Source organism: Otolemur garnettii, unplaced genomic scaffold (assembly GCF_000181295.1).
Source record: "Otolemur garnettii isolate 467f Iridium unplaced genomic scaffold, OtoGar3 scaffold00009, whole genome shotgun sequence".
Taxonomy (NCBI): Eukaryota; Metazoa; Chordata; class Mammalia; order Primates; family Galagidae; genus Otolemur; species Otolemur garnettii.
The window spans coordinates 19,282,825-19,291,802 of NW_003852404.1; positions in this window are offsets into that span (position 1 = coordinate 19,282,825).

Genomic DNA, 8,978 nt, shown 5'->3' on the forward strand with positions numbered 1-8,978 from the left:
GGCCCTCCCCTGTGCAGTGAGGGCGAGCCCGGCTGGCCGGCAGGGCCCGGGAGCCGCCCCTGCGGCAGGTTGCACCGACGCCTCTCCCAGACTCCGCGAAGCTCTGCGCAGAGACCGGAGCGCAGCGTTTTTCCCAGGGACCTGGCGGGTTCCGATCGCGGGTTTGCCCAACTCCTCCAAAACAAACACTTCCCAACATGTCCGTAACATCCCAAAACTACGCAGGGTCCCAACTCCCTCTCCTTTATACGTCACTCATTTCCTCCCCTCGCCTTTCTAGGAATTTCACAAGCAGTAAACTTGTCCAAAGGGAAAAGTCAAATAAGCAAAAGGCTGTCAGAAGTCCTTATGCTGGGATCTACTTTTCTCCTTAACATAAAATTACATAAATGAGTATTGACATCTTGCATCTACTTTATTCATTCGAATGTGTGCCAGTCCCTGCTAGGCTCTGGAGAAATAAGGTTTACTTTCCGAAAATGTAATATAAATGAAATATGATCTATAAAGCAAACATTACAAAAATATCACTGCCTAGATGATGCATAATTGCAACATCGCTGTTACCAAATTAAGCAAACAATTAACTATTCCATGCATGGAATACTTGACTATATATGGAATTATAAGGAAAATCTAACATTGAGAAGGCAATACCTAGCTGCAAAAGTATCTGGAGTTACACGGAGGTTCGGGACAGAGTTGAAGGTGCGTAGGTGGGAGGGGAAGAATTATCGACGCATGCATGTTCTCACAAATACAACACACACGCGAATCTGGGTATAGTTTTTAATCCGATGACAAGGAAAGCAAGGCTGCTAAGTGAAATAGTATCTGCTTTAACAGTCGTAGATTATAGTAGCTCTTCGGTTTTGTATCTGTTCCGTACACTTCATAGCCATCTTCCGTCTGCGCTTCAGACGTCTTCGACCACATTTTGTGGTCTTTTTCTTTGTTTTCTCATTGGATTTGACAAATTAAAATTTTCATTGGATTTGACAAATTAAAGTATTTTTATTGATACCCTGCATCTTTTTTCGAGGAATTTGAAAAGTCATGAAATGGTTAGAAACAAAGATTATTTTTACAGATCACGTCACAGTTCTCATCTAATGCATCCGTTTTTTGATGAGAACGCTGAAGCCCAAGGAATGAGACCTGTCAAAGAAAGCATCTTGAAGCCCGTTTTCCTTAAAGTAGACCAAAGTATCTTCTTTTCTTTGTTTACAAATTACTCGTTTCTCCACATTCTAGATTTAAAAAAAAAATCAGGTTAATACATTAGAATTTAGGAAATTAAATTTAACATAAAAATATAGTACGGTGCTTAAAAAGATATTGCCAGTTACCAGTTTGATTTCAAGAATTTGACAATATGATATTCCTCTGAGTTACATTTTTTTGTTACACACACACACACACACACACACACAATCTTACTAGCACTTACTAGATAATTATCCAATGATGCTCTTTCTAGGGCAGGTGTATCTGCCCACTTGGATCTTTCAGCTTCTTATGGTTTTCTACTGACTCAACAGTTTTTTAAAACATTTTTAATTGTGGTATTATAGAATCTAGAGAAGAAAATACCAATTTTCCTTCCAGGCATTTCCTTTTAGAAAGCTGACAATTGGAATGAATACTTAAGAGAGTGAAAATTTGAGAAATTGAGATAAATGGGCACATCAAACCATTGCCAGGATTTCTTCACTCATTTTAAAATTTGCCCCATGTCAATTTTGCTGTTTATGAGTCAGTTTTAATTGCATGGTTGTTTAAACTATATATCATCATTACATTATTAATAATTTCAAAGCTGTTGCATTTTTTGTATTGTTGATGGGTAAAAATGAAAATTAATAGATTTCATATAAAATGAAAAAATTAGTTTTAACTCTGCAATGGCTTTAATGTGTCCTCCAAAAAGCAAGTGATGGAAACTGAATCCCCACTGTAATGGTGTTGGGAGGTGGGACCTAAGAAGTGACTAGGTTATGAGAGCTCTGCCTTCATGAATTAATTAAAGCTGCTATTGCAAGAGTGAGTTCTTATACTATAAGAATGTCTGGCTCCCTTTTGCTTCTCTGTCTCTCTCTCTGTCTCTCTACCCATCTCCCTCTCCCTCTCTCCTTTCCACCCTTTGCCCTTGATCAAATTCCCACCCTCCACAACTGTGAACCAATAAATTTCTGTTTATTGTAAATTACCTAGTCTCACTTATTCTGTTACAGCAGCACAAAATAGACTATGACAAACTCCAAGTCTATTTTTCTATTTGGGGTCAAAATGATATTTCTACCAATGTTCAGTATTGTTTTATATGTGTGAACTTGGGAAATTGGTATTCTTCTATCTTGATGATGAATTTCTCTTAGGTTAGAAAGGGTTTAAAAATCTATTTCAGGATGACAAAAGTTGCCAATGTTACCAGAACACATTCGTAGGATATTAATAACACAGAAATGTTCAATTCACAGTATCGATTTGAACAATTTCCATCTCAAGAAAGTGGACTTAAATCTGTAGTGAGCATCAGAATTATTTTCCTTCTTTAGGTGTATTGATATCCTGGGATAATTTTGTGTGAGTGTGTGTGTGAGAGAGAGAGAGAGATAGGATCTCAATCTGTTGCTCAGGCCAGAGCACAGTGGCATCAGCATAGCTCACAGCAACCTGAAACTTCTGGGTTCAAGGGATTCTCCTGCTTCAGTCTCCCAAGTAGCTGACACTATTGGTGTGCACCACCATGCCCAGCTAATTTTTCTATTTTTTATAGAGACATGGTCTTGATTTCCTCAGGCTGATCCCAAATTCCTGGCCTTAAGCAATTCTCCTGAAGGCTGTGATTACAGGAGCCAGCCACTGCAACCAGCCAATATCCTGAGATAATTTTATTTCCACCAACAAAGAAACAATAAGTAATCATTCAAAAAGGAAGTGTCTATGATGTCACAGTGATCCTATTCAGTAATGGTATGCTCATAAATTAGAACTTGTAAGAGTACTATCTGCCTAATACAAGTATAATAAAATGCTTAAAGAACTCAATGGGTGGCTATGAAGAAGAGAAAACATTTTTTATGCTTTTGCAGCACATGTTTAACCCTCAAGTCTCACTCCAAGTGGATAGATAGCTTTGTGGTCCTGGCAGCCCAGCCCTATTTTCTATGTGATCAAACATGTCACTATTAGTAGACCCAAGCATCAGTAGTGCCTCACACTCAGGGTTGCTGCTTTGGTGGTATCCAGTTTTTCATGCTACCATAAAGAACATCACAGACTGGGTATCTTGAATGATAGAAATTTATTTTTTCACAGCTCTGTAGGCTACAAGTTCAAGATCACAGTGGCTGCAGAGTTGGTTTCTCCTAACGCCCCTCTCCTTGTCTTTCCAGTGGCCACCCTCTTACTGGCTCCTTCCATGGTCAAGGCATCATGCCCAGGGTGTCTGCTCATCTTCCTCTAAGGACGAAAGTCATACTGGATTGCAGCCTCACCCAAGATGGCACCATTTTAACTTAATCTCTTCTTCAAAGGCTGTACCTTGAAATCTAGTTATGTCTGAGCTATTAGGAGTTAGGACTTCAATATTTAAATTTTAGAAGGACACAATTGAGTCCTTAGCAGCCATATTCATCCACTTGATGTTATAGTTTATACCTTCATGCCATCAGATATCCTTTTTTCTGCCCATTTTGTAGATTGGGCAGAAATCTACAGCCTCTTAGATTGGAAAGAAATGCATTAACACATTAAAAGATAGTACCTAACATGGTTTGGAAATTTGGCCCCTCCAAATCTCATGTTAATTTAGTCTCCAGTGTTGGAAGTGGGTTTGAATGGGAGGTGTTTGGGCCATGGGGGCAGATCCCTCATGAATGTCTTGACACCCTCTCTATGATAATGAATGAGTTATTATTTTATTAGTTGATACAAGATCTGGTTGTTTAAAAGAGTCTGACGCCTCCTCCTGTCTCTCTTGCTGCTTCTCTGGCCACGTAACATGATTTCTGACTTGACTGAAGGCTCCCTGAAACCCTCACCAAGAGGAGACGCTGATGGGATGTTTCTTGTACAGTCTGCAGAACCATGAGCCAAATAAACCTCATTTCTTTGTAAATTACCCCACCTCAGGTATTTCCATTATAGCAATACACGCAGACTAACACAGAACCTTGACTTTTTCTGCCAATATTGACACTCCCAATTAGAATAGTCATCTCTGATTCAGTAGTTTAGGGGAAAAGAGTTTCATGAATTGAAAAAGGAATCTAGTCTAATAAGAACTATTGTTTTGCAAAGTCTACTTAGAAAGTAAAATCCACCTGGAGAAAAAGCTACACTTTGTCCACTGAGAGTCAGCGCAGGAGTGGATATATCTTGCCTGTATCACTGCCTTCATTTATCTCAAACAAGCCCATATTCACACTATCAACACTGAAGGTGGCTCAGAAACGCGGCCCACACCCTTTCTTATCACTTTTCCGCCTTCCATTTATATTCAAAAGGCAAAAGGTTTCTCCTTCTGTACCGGTAGGCAGAAATTTCCCTGAATTTATCCTATGATATATGTGGGCAGAGAAAGTCACACATTAGAAAGTGAGTGCCGTCATTTTTAAGGACCTCTCTCAGAGCACATGATCCATGAAGAACAACCCCAGCTCCGTAATCTCAAACAAGTTGCTTAACTTTCTGCATAGTCTTTTTTCTACTTTCTATCATATGCATTCCTTGAGCATCTATTATTCTGCTCTGAATCAGAGATGATCATCCCTGCATGTCCCATGTTCTTACGTTTGATGGCTTCAGAATAGATTTGGTCAATAATGGGTAACGGTGGGATATTGGAGAGTGAGTTAAAAGAAAAGCCGGGCTGTTTCCCCTTCTTCTCCTTCTCTCCTGAGTGGCATCTTCTTATGTTGTATTTCTCTGTGGTTTTGCCTCTCGGCAGACCGGCCTTCTCTGGTTCCACGTCCTCCCAGCAAGGCAGGTCCTAGAGCTCTCTGGCCTCTTCTCTTCCTCCCTCCAAACTGAGGGTGGTAATGCTTTCTTGCTTTTGCTAAACTCTGGCTTAATTAGGCTTCCTTGTATGGCTTCTTAAGTAATTTTTTTTTTTTAGACAGAGTCTCACTCTATCACCCTGGGTAGAGTGCCATGGCGTCACAGCTCACAGCAATCTTAAACTCCTAGACACAAGGAATCCTCTTGCCTCAGCCTCCCGAGTACTAAGAACTACAGCCACCTGTCACAACCTGGCTACTTGTTTGGCATTTTAGCTCCCCATTACCAGTATAACCAATTCTTTGGATTTATTAAATAGCCCTCAGTTTAACTACTGCAAGGTGAAGGGAAAATTTCCTCTTTGCCCTTTGAAGGTTAGTTGGAAATCAACTGACAAAGGTCAGAATAACGAGAGAGAAGGCATATAAATTTCACTAACATGGGAAAATCACAAAATGATCATCCCCCACCCAGTGGGGTATAGATGATTGATTACATACCCCTTTCTTAGAGGAAAGGGAGATGGGTAAATATGGATGATTTTACGGGGACACCAAATGACTTTTAGGGGTATCCAGTGGGCTTATAGAATATACAATGGCCTAGGAGAAAATCTGTCGGGCCTGCAAACAGACGATGGTTCTTAAAAAATATGTCCAGGGGTGTTGACAGACTTCAGTTATTCTTTCTGTAACATGAATTCAGTTAATGAAAACTTTAGCAGAGGGTGGCACCCGTGGCTCAGTGGGTAGGGCACCAGCCCCATATATCCAGGGTGGCAGATTCAAACCCTCCCCCCTGGCCAAACTGCAACAAAAAATAATAGCCAGGCCTTGTGGCAGGTGCCTGTGGTCCCAGCTACATGGGAGGCTGAGGCAAGAGATTCACCCAAGCCCAGGAGTTGGAGGTTGCTGTGAGCTGTGTGACATCATGGCACTCTACAGAGGGTAACAAAGTGAGACTGTCTCTACAAAAAAAAAAAAACTTCGGAAGGGAGACAGAGGTAATTTTTTGGGGGGGGGGAGGGGGAGCCCCAGACTTTAGGTAGATAAGGTAACTTCAGAGAACAACTTTGCCCTTTTTCTCTCTTTGTGAGAGAAAGAGAATTGGGCCACGAGTCAGAGAGTATTCTGTTTTCTGACATGACCTTTACTGACATATTTTCTCTGTGTCAGATCTATCATCTATAAAATGAAAAGAATAATGCATGGTGTTTTGATGACTAAGTGATTTAATATATATATAATGCCTAGAACACTTTAAGGCACAAAGTGAGTACATGGTATATGTAAGCAAGTTTTTACTACTGTTATATTGGGTTTTCCTTGTGACTTGTAAGTTAAACAGTTAAAAGAATTAGATGAACATCAAGAAGAATTATGCAACTGAGATTAAATATTCTGACACCAGAGATAAATACGGTCAGATAAAAAAAAAAATCTTTCAGCCTAAGAAAGGTCTATTCTGTGGAGATTTCTGCAATAGTTTAATATATCAGATATTGTACAAGAGAACTTTGTTTTTTGTTTTTTTTCTGAGACAGAGTCTCACTTTGTCTCCCTGGGTAGAGTGTCGTGTGCCACAGCTCACAGCAATCTCCAGCTCTTTGGCTTAGGCGATTCTCTTGCCTCAGCCTCCTGGAGACTGTTTTTGTTGTTGTTGTTGCTGTTGTTTTTTTTTGTAGAGACAGAGTCTCACTTTATCACCTTGGGTAGAGTGCCATGGCATCACAGAACTCACAGCAACCTCCAACTCCTGGGCGTAGGCGATTTCCTTGCCTGAGCCTCCCGAATGGAGAATTTTTTTTTAAGAGATGAGGTCTTGTTCTGTTGCCCAGGCTGGAGTACATGATCACAGACCACTGCAGCCTCAAACTTCTGGGCTCAAGTGATTCTCCTGCCTCAGGCTACCTGTAGCTAGAGCTAGGGGTGTACATCAGCACACCCAGCCATTTTTTTTCTTATATTTTTAGAGACAGAGCCTATACCTGGCTCAAGAGAACTTGTTTAGTAATTCTCACTACTTTGGTTTCGAACCCTTGATGACTCTTTGCATTCTTTCATAAACAGTAGAGAAGACACAGAGTGCAGTTGTAAATATCTTTAATTTTTAAAAATACTCGCTAGAGATATGGAAAATCAGAAATTTATTTCTAGGCAAACTGATTTTTTAGCAAGTAGAAACAAAGGGAAAAAGCTCAATAGTGGGCAAAAGTGTTATCATTGGGGGTGCGTATCATACTGCACCTGGTGCTATAAGTGGCACCGAACTGAATCTATACGCAAAAATAAAAACTAATTTTAAAAGCTCCTTTACTAATTTTAAGGCTTTTAGAAATCATTTTTGGTATGTTAAGTGTATCTAAGTAAAAGAACATCTTGCTTCACAAGAACAACACGTGAAATTTTTTCATGTGAAGGTTACTTGGTTGGTTTTGTTCAAATCTCCCATAGATTTCAGGTTGGGCTACCCTATGGTAAACACCCATAATTATATGAGGATGCCAACTGTGAATACATTCCATGGGAGTGAAAATAAAATAGCACATTCTAAAATTAGATTTCATGAGTTTCAATTTCAGAACCATCCTCTAAGACTGGTTTTACCGTCAGGCCCGTTGGAATGGTTATTCTAGGCTTTCTATTTTGAGGGGAGGATGGGAAAACTGTGGGTGATACATTCAGAGCCAGCTACTATTTTTTAATATACTTTCCATGTGCCAGTACCTGAGCTAAGCACTTTACACTTATTTAATCCTTATACAATTCTTCAAGTTGGACTTATTACACTTTTTTTTATAGCAAGAAAAGCTGTGGTTTATAGTTTAAGTAAATTCCCTAAGGACATACAACCAAAACCTGTAAAACCACTTTGAACCCAGGTAGGAGTTTCGTGTGACTTTTTTAAACTTCTGCAGTTAAAATCCCTAAGCTGTAGACCAGCTGCAATAGTTTGGATACAGTTTGTTTGGCCCTGCCAGTCTCAGGTGAAAACTTGATTCTCAGTGTTAGAGATGGGGCCGGATGGGAGGTGTTTAGATCAAGGGGTGGGTCCCGCATGAATCAAGTTCCATAAGAACTTGAAAAGAGCCTGACACCTCCTCCCCTCTCCCTTGCTTCCTCTCCTGCCCTATGATCTTCACCCTCCTGCTTCCTTGATGCTTCTGCCATGAATGAAGCTCTACTGAGCCTGAAGCAGACGCTGGATGCCTCTTGTGGACCCTGTAGAACCATGGGCCAAATGAAGCTCTATTCTTTATAAATCACCCAGCCTCAAGTATTCTTTTATTGTAACATAAATGAACTAAGAAGTGGGGTATTGCTATAAAAGACCAGAAAATGTGGAAGCAGCTTTCAAACTGGGCAATGAACAGAGGTAGCCAGAGTTGAGAGAGTTTGGAGTGCTCAGAAAAAGACAGGAAGATGAGGGAAAATATGGAACATCTTAGAGATGAGTGTCTGTGACCAAAATGCTAATAGACATATGGAGATGGAGAGCGAAGGCTAAGCCAATGAAGTTTCAGATGGAAATCAGGAAATTATCGGAAAGTGGAACAGAAGCTACTCTTGTTAGATAGTAGCACGGAACTCAGCTGCACTATGTCCGTGCCCTAGGACTTTACGGAAGGCTGAACATAAGAGCGATGACCAAGGGCATCTGGTAGATAAAATTTCGAATCAACAAAGCATGCAAAAAGTTCATGGCTGCTCTGAACAACTTGTGATTAGATAGGGCAGCAAAGGAATGATCCAAAGTTAGGATTTATGATTAAAAAAGAAATCGCATAAAAATTTGGTAAATTTGCAACCTGGTCATGTGGTAGAGAAGGCAAAAGCATTGTCAGGAGACGAATTCATGGGTACAGAGAAACACCTTGCTGGACAGATTAGCATGGATTAAAAGGAGACAGGTGCCAATAATGGTCATGACAATGAGGGAAAGACCCTGAAGGTATTTCAGAAATCTTCGAGACT